Genomic DNA, 13,682 nt, shown 5'->3' on the forward strand with positions numbered 1-13,682 from the left:
CTTTGGATCGGCTCTGCTCTGGCCATTGCAGCCACTTGGGGAATGAATCAGTGGGTGGAAGATCTTCCTCTCTGTCTCTCCTCCTCTATATATATCTGACTTTGCAACAAAAAATAAATCTTTTTTTTAAAAGATTTATTTTATTTTTATTACAAAGTCAGATATACTGAGAGGAGGAGAGACAGAGAGGAAGTGGAGCTGCCGGGATTAGAACCAGCGGCCATATGGGATCAAGGCGAAGACCTTAGCCACTAGGCCGAGCCCCAAAAAATAAATCTTTAAAAAAAAAATCACACAAACGTTTCATAGTTGCCTTACCAATATCTAACTCATTTTTTAAAGCATTCTGCTGTTCAGTTCTTGCCAAAGCACTTACGTTTCAATGAAATTAATCTAATTGGATTCATACTTCAGTTTTAACAATATTTTCTATGTTCCATCATATTTCCTCATTACCTACCCATTCCCCACATCTCCATTGTCCAAACTACCTCCATATACTATGAAGTAAATCTCAGACTTCATCTTATTTCATCAGTAAATTTTCAATACCGACTCCAATTCTCGCCTAGTTACATTTTATCAGGCTATAACATATTAAGCATATTGTGTGCTTAAAACAAATATAATCAACATATACGGTTTAGTAATAAAAAACATCTGTTCTACTGATGAATACACAAGCACACCGGAATACTGGAGCCAAGCATACTAATATCAATTGTTCTTGTACCTTATTTTACAAAGGCAATAATGTCCATCTTGTAATATGGTGAGTCAGTTAAGTGGAAGTAATTAAAGTTTCTACTGCATATATTTAAGCTGCTTCTCACCAGTATGTCACTTGTCTTTTTTTTTTCAGATTTATTGCATTTTGTTTGAAAGGTAGATTTACAGAGAAAGGAGGCAAAAAGAGAGGTTTTCCATCAACTGGATCACTCATCAAATGCCGCAATAGTCAGAGCCGTGTGAGTCCGAAGCCAGGATCCAGGAGCTTCCTCCAAGTCTGCCATCCTCTTCCACTGCCTTCCCAGGCCATAGGCAAGGAGCTGGATGGGAAGCGGAGCAGCCAGAACTGGAACTGGCACACATATGGATGCTAGCACTGCATGTGGAGGTTTAACATTGTATGTCATGGTGCTGGCTCCATATTACTTGCTTTTCTAACTCTGATACGGTGTCATAGGCCGTCCACATTTTAAAAATACCTATACATCCATTACTTTTTTATGTGATACGAGCTAGATATCCATTATCTTTCCAAAATGCAGAAGCAACTGTCCTAACTCAACTTCCAATTCCACCAACACACTATGGCATTTGTAAGAACTCAAGTTTGAGCTTTAACTAACGAAAGACACAAGCTGTGCAAACAAAATAATAAATCAACAGTCCAGGTTCAGTTTGACAGCTTAATACTACTGTAAATTAAAAGACCATTTAATAGTGTGAAGAATGAAAACACTCCCATGGCATGTCTGGCTCTCTCATTTGCACTCTGGCCCATGGTAAGTCCCAGAAGCACATCCTACCTAGGAAGGCCTCCCTGTGAATCTTAATAGTTGCCATCCCTGTAAATGTAGTCAAATAAAAAATGACCCACTTTTAACAATAGTCAACCTTCCCAAGTGTCTATTTACTCCATGATAAGGCTGCTAGATTACAGTACCACACAAATTCACTCTTCCAAGTTTGATATCCCAGGAAAGATAGCCTAAACATGTAAAAAGTCAAGACAAGGCAACTGTGTCATGTTTTCTGCATGACATGGAAAATTGCTAACTTACAAGGCTGCTCTCTCTGGGCTTCTCAAACTTTCTGGTGTAAAGTCCAGGGATGAAAGTCTTGATGGGCCATAATGTCTCTGTTTAAACTCTGACATGTTGTGAATGCAACCAGACAATGCATAAATGAGTGGAAGTGGGTGCATTCCAAGAAAAGTTTATTTACAAAAACAGGTGGTGGATAGGATCTGGCCTCAGGCAGTATCTTGCTGGCCCCTGCCTTATATCATTATTTAATCCATTTCAGTAGAAACCCACCACCTCGCATACACTTAGGTAAATTTGGCAAGCATGGAAGGGACAAGTAGTAATTTCAGCACTGCCAGAGAAATGAATATTCTCGACATTAATTACTAACCTTTTCCTCTAAGTTCTTCTCATAATATGAACACACACATTTTTCAAAATACAAAATTACAGAGCAGTTAGCACAGCAACTGAAGTTGCCACTTTCAATGCCTGCCTGCATCCTGGGTATAAAACGTCTGTGATTTAGCCTTTTGCTAATATATATCCTGGGAGGCAGCAAATGATGGTTGCTGATGTTGTTGCTCTGCAACCCACTTGGGAGCCTCAAATGGAGTTCATGATTCCTGGCTTTGGTCCGGCCCAGCCCTGGCTGTTGTGGACGTTTGGGGAGTGGACCTGTCACCCCCTCTTTCAAATCACAAGAAAATTTTAAAAAAGGCCAAGAAAATAAAAAAGATGTATGGCATTAAAAAAAAATACAAAGTTGTAAGCATCACTTCAAAGCCAATATTTATTTAAAAAACTAATTAAAATGAATGCTAATTAGCCTCTATAAAGGAAAAATATGCAGTCTAGACAATCAAATATAGTAATCTTTTGCTCATTATCCTGATAGTTCATAATGAATAGATAATGCCTACCATATTGCTGGTCATGATTTATAACTTCCCTACTCAAAATGAAACAGCATACTTTCAAAGTACATTTAAATGAGAACAGAAGCCTTTTCAGACTACTGACAAAAATCTTTGATGAAAAAAACTATACCGTTTTACTAAAATATGTTTAATTTAGAAAGTGAAAACAAAAACCTTCCAAACACATCATATACTCATTTAATATTTAAAAAATTCTGTTGCACTTGACAACTTTTTGAGAAAGATAGTTTTTAAAAAGATTTATTTATTTTTATTGGAAAGGCAGATACACAGAGAGGAAGATCTTTCATCTGATGGTTCACTCCCCAAGCGGCCACAATGGCCGGAACTGAGCCAATCTGAAGCCAGGAGCCAGGAGATCTTCTGGGTCTCCCATACTGGTGCAGGGTCCCAAGGCTTTGGGCTGTCCTCTACTGCTTTTCCAGGCCACAAGCAGGGAGCTAGATGGGAAGCGGGGTCGCTGGGGATTGGAACTGGCACCCATATGGGATCCCGGAGTGTGCAAGGCGAGGACTTTAACTACTACGCTATCGTGCCAGGCCCAAGATAATGTATATTTTTATGACACAAAAGAATGGCAGTCATATAAAAACAGTGACAGCATCCGTGAGTATGTGTTCACACTCTAAATCATCAAACCACTTGTTCACGGAATATATTTGAACTCCAGAATTATTGAAAGAGAAACTGCTTGTATTGCTCATAGTAATGAGAATTATAAAGAACAGAAAGGAATGAAACTAAGCAATAAAAGTATATATAAGACCCCTTGACATCAAAAGCACAATCTATAAATGAAAACACTAAGAAAAAATTAACCGGACAACATCCAAATTAAAAGCCTTTTGTTCTGTATAACTCTCTTTGAAGATGTTGGAAAGGCAAGCTAATATCAAGGAAAATAGATTTTCAAACCACATATCCAACAAAGGATCAGTATCTAGTATACATAAAGAACTCTCAAAACTCAGGTTATAAAAGATCCAACTAGAAACTGGGAAAAAGGGCACGAACAGTCATTTCACTGTAAGAAAACAGAGATGGAAAATAACCACATGAAAAGACATTTAACGTCATTAGTCATCAGGAAAACGCAAACTGATGTTGCAAAGAATTATCACCATACACCGATGGGAAAGGTGATGATGGGAAGAAAAAAAGAAAAACAGTGACAAGGCCAAAATGCTGGCAACGATGAGGAACATACAAACATCACTAGGATAAAGGTAAAAGGACAGTCACTATGAGAATCAGAACAGCAGTTCCTCAGAAAGCTAAACATATGGGGCCAGCATAACAGCGAGGTAAGCCATACCCTGTGACCATGGCACCCTATAAAAGCAACAGTTCAAGTCCTGGATGCTCCACTTCTGATCCAGCTCCCTACTAATGGCCTAGGGAAAGCAGGAAAAGATGAGCCAAATGTTTGGATCCTTGCCACCCATGCAGGAAATCTGGCTGAAGCCCTGGATGGTTGCAGCCATGTGGTGAATAAACCACCAGATGGTTCTGGCTCACTCCCTCTCTTTCAAATAAAGAACTAAAAATCTCTGAAAAAAATTAAGAAAGAAAGAGAGAGAAATGAAACATATGAATACCATACAATCCAACAATTATACTCTTGGAAAAATGTATGTTGGAACACACACACAACACACACCAAGTTTTATTCACAATAGGCCAAAATTCAAAATAAAACAAAAAAGCCCTTGGAACACCAGATGCTCATCATCAAGCCAATGGCTAAACATGTGCACACCACTGAATATTACTCAACAATAAAAAGGAATAAGCCTTTCCTGCATAAATCCCCAGGGAATGAAGCCAAAGAAAAGCCCCCATGTAAAAGATTAGACACTGGTACTGTATAGCTCTACTTACATAGCCCTCTTGAAGTAATGAAGGTGTAGATACAGAAGTCAGATCACTGGGTACCAGGAGTGAGGGAAGAAGGGACATGGCTGTGACTATTAAAATGCAACATAAATAATCCTCTGATTATGGAACTTTTCTGTATCTTGCCTGTGCTAACATTACATAGAATGAATCATATACACACACAAGAGTATGCATAGTACCAGTGAAGCCTGTGTAATGTGCTTGGATTACACCTAGGAGTATTTCAATTCCCTGATTATGTTATCTTATAGTTAAACACGGTTATCACTGGTGGAAATGAGATACAGGGTATTATTTATTATAATCCCTTCAAAATTAAGAAGTTAAAAGGAAAAGAAAGCAAAATAAGACCAGGATATGACAGGTGTGGAAAAATAAAACTTTTCTTCTGCCAAAGGCTAGGCAATTGAAAGCCAAGGCAGGCAATAAAAGCAATGATAAAAACAGTCAATATGCTACAAATACTACTATCATCTATCCTTTCACTATGAAGTCACAACTTCCCAAGGACTGCTTATAGATTGGATTTGGCCACAGTTGCTTTTAATAAAGTAACCCGTATATATAAGCTATTTCGCCACACCACCATCATCATAATCAAAGGCTGTAAAACTCACTCTTTAATCATCATATCCTGAGAATCCAGCATGAAATAAACTACAGACAAAGGAAAAAAATGGTTGAAAGAATGAATAAATGAGATGTATGTCTATTTTTAAAGCTGCTTGCAATTAGTCATAAGATAGCCTATGCACATTACCTCACAAATGTCTAAAAGCCGTGAACGATTTCAAAAAGTGATACACATATATATTTCTACTTGGAAGCAAAAATCAGTGCTGCTTAGTAACCAAACTTCAAAAAAATTTTTTTAATTTGTACACATCCACTTAGAGTGACTCATTTAATCAGGGTGAATTAAGAACTAAGTATTATCTAAATTGGAATTAGTATACGTACATCTTTGAGAGAATCATTGTAAACAATTAGTGTAACAAGATTTATGACACAGCCCAAATGTAAATTGCTCTCTGTGTGTGTGTGTGTGTGTATACACTCATTATGTATTCGGTATAAGAATACAGAATTCAGATCGGGAGACTTGTGAATTCCAAATCCTGAAAATGTTTCACAGATTTTTGCATAAACTTGGAGGTTAAGTTGATCTGTTCAAAGTTAACCTTGCACATCTAGTGAGACCTGGGACTAGAATCTGTGCTTTTCCAGAGTCCCAATTCATCTCTCTTCTCATTGAACAGAGACTTTCCTCTGTCCAGTCATATCTTGCTACCCGTAAGACTTCAAATAAAAGTGCTAACTTAAATCATTTGTGCTTTTTTTGTAAAAAGGATAAAAAACAAACCACCTTGAATTTCTTCAAGCTTTTAATGACTATAATTTAAAAGTTACAGATTTTCGGGGGGGGGGGGTTCAAATGACTTCTATCAGGAAATGAGTTACCTCATTTTGCATTTGTAAGGTGCAAGCATACTGATGGTTTCATGTTTCCTCTTCCACCTAAACGGTAGAGCGCATGTTAATTCTAACACGAGTCTGATGTGGCTTATTTAGCAGCTTGAATGGAAAGCACGGGCAATTTTACAATTTCAGAATGAGCCATTAAGCCAGGGAGATTTGGATTGGTATGTTCAGTTGCAGTACTGCAACTGGATGTCCACTTGCTACCCTATGCATCACCAACACTGACAAGTCTTTCTTGTTAGCGGCAAAAGAAAACAAAAGTGCTAAGCAACTATGGGAGACAGAGCTTGAACCAGGTCTATGCTTATGCAGCAACGTGTTTATGCTAAGCAAGAATTCCGAGGTCTTGGAACCACAACACTAGAAGGAACCTGGGTTAGGTTCTTCGTTCCACATCCTTATTTTTACAGAAGAGGAAATGGAACCACTGATTAAACCATTAGTCTCTAAAAAGAAAACTGCTTACTTTTTCAACAGGGTTCACTTCGATGCATTTTACTCTTATTCTCTATCTCACAATCAGTTCTCACAGAAACGAATGACTGCTTTTTTAAGGTGAAAAGGGCAAACGAAGGCAATTAATTTCAAGAGGCTGGAAAACAAATGCCTTTGAAGGAGGAGATGCTGGAGTGAAGAGGAGAAATGACGTCTTATTTCAAATATGTAACCCCTTGATGGGGTTAGGCAATGAATCATAGTCTCCTAGATTTCTGTATGCCTACAGACAACAACCACCGTGCTTTCGGGAGCTCGAATGAGAGGAAGAGGAAGTGAACAAACCTAATACTAAATATACAGCAGCACCCACTGAAGGCAGGGATGTAGATAGAGCCGGGTGGGGGACGGAGGGGGTGGAGCATTCTTCTGCTAGAACCCGGCTCTTTTCTAAGGTACCCAAAGGGTATGGATGCTTTCAGGATATCAGAAGGTGAGGTATCCATCGGTCACATTCACAGGGGCGGATGCTTCTAAGGCAGGAAAGACTGTGGTCCTCACTTATAAAGCTCCTGGGAGGGGACAAAATGGAGCTGAGGTCTAGGGGCGCCCTAAAGGTCGTTTGGAGGTCTAGCGAGCACTTGAGGTACTCTCCTGCAAAGGCTGGTGGCAATGCCTAGTATGCCGACCAGAAAGGGTGATTCTCTGGCCCTGCGCGTGCCGCGAGCGGCGGGAAAAGGCAGGCCGGGGTCTCGACGACCCCAGACTGCGGCAAAGAACCAAATCCGAATACAGTGAACCCCGAAATCCTCCCGAACCCAAGAGAAGGCAGGCGGACGGGAGGGCAGTTAAATCGCCTGGACTCCAGAAGAAAGCTAATGGATCCCAGCAACGGCAAATCCCACCCAACCCTCCCCCGGCTCAGGTGAGGCACTCTAGCCGCCCCACAGCTATGGTCCCGGGATCTGAAGAGAACGGTGCCGGGAAGCCGCCAAGTCTCCCCAGGCAGAGTTACTCACCAGAGACGCAGCACTCCGCGTCTTAGCAGCCGGCCGGCGCCGGGAACTCTGCAAGCTGGCGGGGAGCAACCGCGTGCCGCTAGCGCTGGGGCGAGGACTGGCGCTCGGCGGAGGCCGAAGAAAAAGCCGCAGCGGCGCGCGCGCACACAGCAGGCGGAGGCGGGGCGCGGCGCGGCGCGGCGCGGGGCGCGAGCCCGGAAAAGAGGAGCCTGGAGGGGCGGGCGGAGCGGGGGCGCGCGGTGGTGTGGCTGCGCCGGCCGAATCGCAGGCAGCGGACGGCTCGGCCCACCCACGCGCCCGCCCCTGCTCGCCGGGGACGTCAGCCGAGCAGGCGGGGCTCAGCCCGCTTCTAAGGGGCGAAGGGAGGGAGGCGCGGGCGCTGGAGCGCCTAAAGGCTCCCGGCAGCTTAGTGCTGCCGCCCGGCTTGATCGAGAGTGTTTCCGAGGGTCTTGGTGCCTTAAGGGCAGTGAGAGGCTGAAGAGGCTCACGCCCGCACCTGCCCAAACTTCCCAGGGCTCCACCCTAGAATGAAAGTACCCCTGGGGTCATCCTCCAGCTTCCCTTTAAGATACTCATCTTTGCACTTATTGTTCTTCTTTTAGGGGAGAGATCTTAACGCTCTTAACTGAAGGCATCTAGCTCCTGGGGGCCTGTTCAAAAGCCTCTCATCCGTTTATCTTATCTCCCTCTGCATAAAGATTGCCTCTGTGTCCTAGTCGCAAGGATGCCAGGTTTAGCACGTTTTGCTTTTTGGTTCCACGACGGCACTTTGGCAAAGGAACTGTGATTCCGTTATTGGCCTGGGTCGTTGTTTCTAAGCCAGCTGTTTCCAAAAGATGGGAGAAATCGCTGTCAAAAATAAAATTCCAGCAAATTGGCTCAGGACCTCAAAAGGGGTCGATGATAATTGCAAACGGATCACGACAAACTGCCAACGATACATCAACTAAAAGAGATAAATGTCACGTATTTTCCAGTCCCTGACGCATAATGGTGGACTCGCCTTTTCTTGCGGCTAATGGACATTTCACTTCTTGCTGTTTTCCATTTGCCTATAGAATTGCCAGCGTTGTGAGTGCTTCTATGTGTATATGTTGTGTACATGGGTTGCAAAAAATTTTTGCAGCAAAAATCTTATTTTTTCCACCAACTTTATAAAATGCCCTCGTATTTGCCTCAACATCTCAGATTAAGCGCTGGAATAGTTCTTCAACTTCAGTGTGCACCAGAATCATTTGGGTGCTCGTTAAAATATGGATACCTGTACCTAAAATATCTGGATATTCTGACTGAGATAAGGGTAAGGCTGAGAAATTTGAATTGTTAATAAGCATCCAAGGTCTCGCTGTAGCTGGTTAACTGAGAGCACAGCCACAGCTTTGTGTGCTACTCTTCCAAAGATAGAGTACTCAGTGTACAACAGACCCATCTTCTTCTACATAATTTGCCCTTAAATGTGGCCACGGCAGTCATTTTTAAACATTGACCCGGCAAATTGCAGACTTCACTACTAGTTTGTCTTGTTGATTTTACAAGATTTTGTTGTAATATCAGAAATAATCATTTTGGCAATTCTAGAACTCACTGGGTAACTGGGAGTACAGAGCACTGTCATCTAAAGTAAGGTTAACACAAAAGAGATGGAAGGAATGAGCATCCCCATATCGAAGAAACTTGGTGTCTTGCTGTAGAATTAAAACATAGGCACAGTACAGAGCCGGCAGAACACAGAAATCTATCCACTGGACCAAGATAAAAAAAAAAGAACACGTAATTAAATAATAGTGCTTCTGCCCATTTCCTTTATTATCAGACTCTTAGTCCAGACACTTTCAATTAGGTAATTTCCTGCGAATATTGAGTACTCAGCTCACAGAAGTTCCCCAAAATGAAGAAGTTATAAAAGGGAAGAAACCAGGATCTCCTGTAGCTATCGGTTGTTATTTGCTTGTGTATCCGCATCTGTATTCAGTAAATACATACAGATACATATGAGGGTGTGCACATAACACAGATATCTATCGCAAGGAGAAACAAACGGGAATGGTCGGGATTGTCCTTGTTTAAACATGACTGGCTATCTTTATCACCTCCCACATCTCACCTTTTCTGCACATCTAACCACACCCCAGATAAAGAGGAAAGAAAAGCTACCTCAAGAAGGAAACAAAACCCATCCATGCTGTTGTTTCTGGCTTTTCTGTTTTTACTTTGTGAGGGTCAAAAAAAATTTTTTAAATAAAAAAAAAAACCTTGTTTACTTTCTTGTCACCAGAAATGCTCCAAGAACTACTTACCCAGGAGCGAAACATTCCCTAAGCAGCTGTGTGACATTTGAGAGAGAACATTTGCACCATTGTTTACCAACTAAGAAGACGGGAGATTATTATCCCTGCCTCACAGATGAAGAAACAGATGCAGATTAAATGACTTGTCCAGCACATGCCTAACCAACAACAAAGCCTGTCTTTCCTTCCATAGTCCCCATGATGTCCAGACCTGGGTCCTGTCCATGACCCAGGATGGTGAGGCTCCTTCAGTAATGAGTCCTACCCAGAACTACGGATCCAATTAGAAACAGAATATGTAAATCTTTGGAAAAATGGACACATTCCAGAGATGTATAATGCAACTGATAGGTTCACAATACAACACAGAGCATTGAAAGCGTGAAAACTGAACTGGTAGAAGTTAAATAGAACTTAAACAGCAGGTCTCTGTTTCCAGGCGCTGATACTTACGCCTTGCCCCCCTTACTCCTCTGTAACACGAAGCCGAAACAGATAGCCAAACTGCTCTTGGCATTAGTTATTTATGGAAGGACACAAAACAACTGTTCTTCATTGACTGTGTAACAAGAATAATAATTTCCTCCTGTGGTCCACCTACAAGCAGTGAGACCTTATAATAATATTTGAGTAAGCAAGTTATGTTAAGGTTTACCAGTAAGAAACCTCATTTTTGTAGCCCCCAAAACCAGGCCAAATATTGTCTTTAGTCGTGTGTCTGAAACAACTGGTGAAATCAGAAACCCAGGTATCACATGATCTCACTGTGAACATAAATAATAACCTAAGCCATTCTTTTCAAAAATGGTCAAAGGTGTAACAGCTAGATCTAAACGTTGTTTTCTTTTTTTTTTCAGCAATGGTTCATCTTTTCAATAATCATTTCTTTTCATTTTGTATACTGGCTGGACTTTTAAATTAACTGAAAGACCAAAACAATGGAAGTATAATGAGCCTAGATGGAAGACACAGTATTATAAAGAGTCAGGTCTTTCTTTCCAGATTAATCTAGCTAGTCAGTACCATCCAAATCAAAATCCCAGTGGGGGTCTTGATGTAAATTAAATTAACTTTACTTCCTTGATGAAACTTGTTCTTTGTCCTTTTTAAAGCTAGCTCATATCCCCTCTAAGTAACGTCTTCACATTTACCCTTGACATTTATTAACCTTCCTGGAAAGGAAAATATCAGGGAAATCAGTGGGAGAGAAAGGAAATGGGGAGGGTGGAAGACGAAATCCCACATCCTATAGAATTGAATCATGAAAAATAAAATAAAATAAAGGAAATAGGAAAAAAAACAATGAATGTTCCAAATTCCATTAAGAAGTGAATAAATGAAAATACATTATAATTACCATAAAACTTAAAAAGAATTATCTTTGCTATAATTTTGCGTGCTGTCTTTAATGATTCAAGCCTAGTTCTATTAAGAAAGATAAAGCATAAACATCATAACTCCCCTTAACTCTCTCTTTCACACATATAAAAGATTCCAACCATCTGATTCTTAAAAGGCAAGTGAAAGATCAACAAAAATCTAACATTTCCCTTACTCAATCATCAACCATTAGAGCTAGCAGGTCACTTATTGGCAACATGGAAATCATATGAACTTGGCTCATAGACCACGCTAGATCAACTTTCGTAAACTCTTTCCAAGCCTCAACCTCTTTATCTGTCAACTGGGGATAGTAATAGAACCTCACTCATAAGGCTTTTCTGAGGGAGCATTTAAGTGAAATAATGCTTGTAAACCGTCTGATTCATGTCAAGTATATAGAAAATAATGGCTACTAATGACTAAGTTCAACCTCTCTAACAGATGAGAAAAAAAGAAAAGGAAGCTAGTACCACGAAGGTCTTTCTCTATATTTTCCTTATTGAGTGACTTTTGTTACAGCCAAAAGCTAATGTCCTTGAGGAATGGCCTACAGATACTTCATTCTCAAAATCACTATCTGGGGCCCAGTGGTGTGACCTGGCAGCTAAAGTCCTCCCCTTGAATGGGCCAGGATCCCATATGGGCGCCAGCTCTAGTCCTGGCTGCTCCACTTCCCATCCAGCTCCCTGCTTGTGGCCTAAGGGGGCGGTTGAGGATGGTCCGGGGCCTTGGGACCCTGCACCCATGTGGGAGACCTGAAAGAAGTTCCTGGCTTCTGGCTTTGGATCGGCATAGCACTGGCTGTTGCGCTCACTGTATATCTGAGTTTCCAATAAAAATAAATCTTTACCAAAAAAAAAGAAAAATCACTATCTGACCACGAGGCTAATCCCCATTCACTTCAATCCTTCAAACCTTCCTTTTGTTAACGTCATCTATGAAATGGACAAAACCACTAATTACAAATATTCACTCTGCTTTAACTTTCAGATTTTTTTATTTTGAATTTTATGGTGTAATTATGTAGGATCTGAGATTTCCCCCAGCTCCCAGGTCCCAGTCCCCAATTGATTTTCCCCATATTGTTACAATAGTATAGTCCTTCAGAACAAGTTATAATTCCATCAGTCTAAAGCACTCCTTCTTCAAACTAAAATGCTGTCATAAAATCATTTTTTCTTGCCTAGACAAAATAGTATGTGTCACACAGTATAAAACCAATTTATTGTAATTTGAGTAGGAATTACAGCAATATATTTGAATAATTAGGAATCACCATTTATTGAGTACTTTTTATCTGCCAGGTACTGCCTCAAACACATTACATTTATTAGTGCATTTAACCCTCACAATAAGCCTATGTGATCGATATTTTATTATTTTGGGCAAAAAGTCTCATGACTGAGAAGTTCATGTTTCATATGTCCATTGCATTATTGCATACAACCACCTGATTTTGGAACATCCAACTTCTATATAAAACCCAGGGTAACTTCCTCTCACAAGACAGCATTTATAGAAAATACCTTGAAGGTGAGCCCATAGACTTTAAGTCATTTTTGCATGCATCTAATCTGGATGACTATACCTCTATGGGCAGCGCTCAGAATCTGGTGACTAACCACAACTTTCTACAAGTTTCTTTCTATGATATTTACAAAATTATTCAACGACTCTGCTCTGGCTATCCCAGGGCAGAAGTGTGGTTTGGGGGATCTAGATCAGCTCATGAATCAGTTCCTTCTTGTGACTTTATAAAATTAAGCATTGGTGCAAACTAGGGCATATGTGAAAAGGTCCATATGCTTAATAGATACACATCACTGTGGATGGACAACATATATTCATGAACTGCTACTCAAGAAGCATATTTTCACTCAGGAAACTTTGATTTTCCCCTGATTGCCCATTATTATTTTATTACAAAAGAAGCACATCTTTACTTCTTTTGTCCAAATATAATGATATAAACTAGATAGATCTCTTGTACTTCTTCACTGGGATAACAGCTGTTAAGTCATCTGGTATAGATCTTTCCAGATGTTCACTGTTCACATATGTGGTCAAAGATGCTTATTTTCTCAAAGTGAGAATATGTTGTACATATTATACTATACATTGCTTCATTCACTTATTATGTAGCAAACATCATTCCATGTCGTTTCAATATTAATCTCTAAATAATCAAACCTCCTTTTTTTTTTTTGCTGTTACACAATATTCCACAGTATGGCTATATGGATAATATATTAAACATATCTCCATTGACAGGCATTCTGAACTTTTGCCTAGTTTTTCATTATTAAACTAATATTTCAATTAATATCATTGCATATATATTGTATATTCAAACTTCTTTGTATAGCAAAGCCCTGTAAGTAGAGATAGCAAAGAGTTATGTACATTTTGAACATTATGATAATGTTAATTGTCTTTAACAGGGCTCAACCAATTTACATTCATATTCAGAGTTGAGTTCCAGCT

At 40.3% G+C, this 13,682-nt stretch overlaps 1 protein-coding gene across 6 annotated transcripts in view; it reads right to left on the minus strand.

The window, feature by feature from the left end:
• ACSL4 (acyl-CoA synthetase long chain family member 4) overlaps positions 1-7,668 on the minus strand; it is a 90,995-nt gene extending 83,327 nt beyond the window's left edge. For 5 of the 6 annotated variants that reach the window (XM_058659036.1, XM_036497865.2, XM_058659037.1 and 2 more), the window contains exon 1: positions 7,528-7,659. The gene's annotated coding sequence lies outside the window, so the exon portion shown is untranslated. Of the gene's footprint in view, positions 1-7,527 lie in introns of all 6 variants that reach the window. The other variant, XM_004590183.3, reaches the window with a different exon arrangement.
• Positions 7,669-13,682: the final 6,014 nt, after the last annotated feature.

Source organism: Ochotona princeps, chromosome X, assembly GCF_030435755.1.
Source record: "Ochotona princeps isolate mOchPri1 chromosome X, mOchPri1.hap1, whole genome shotgun sequence".
Classification (NCBI taxonomy): Eukaryota; Metazoa; Chordata; class Mammalia; order Lagomorpha; family Ochotonidae; genus Ochotona; species Ochotona princeps.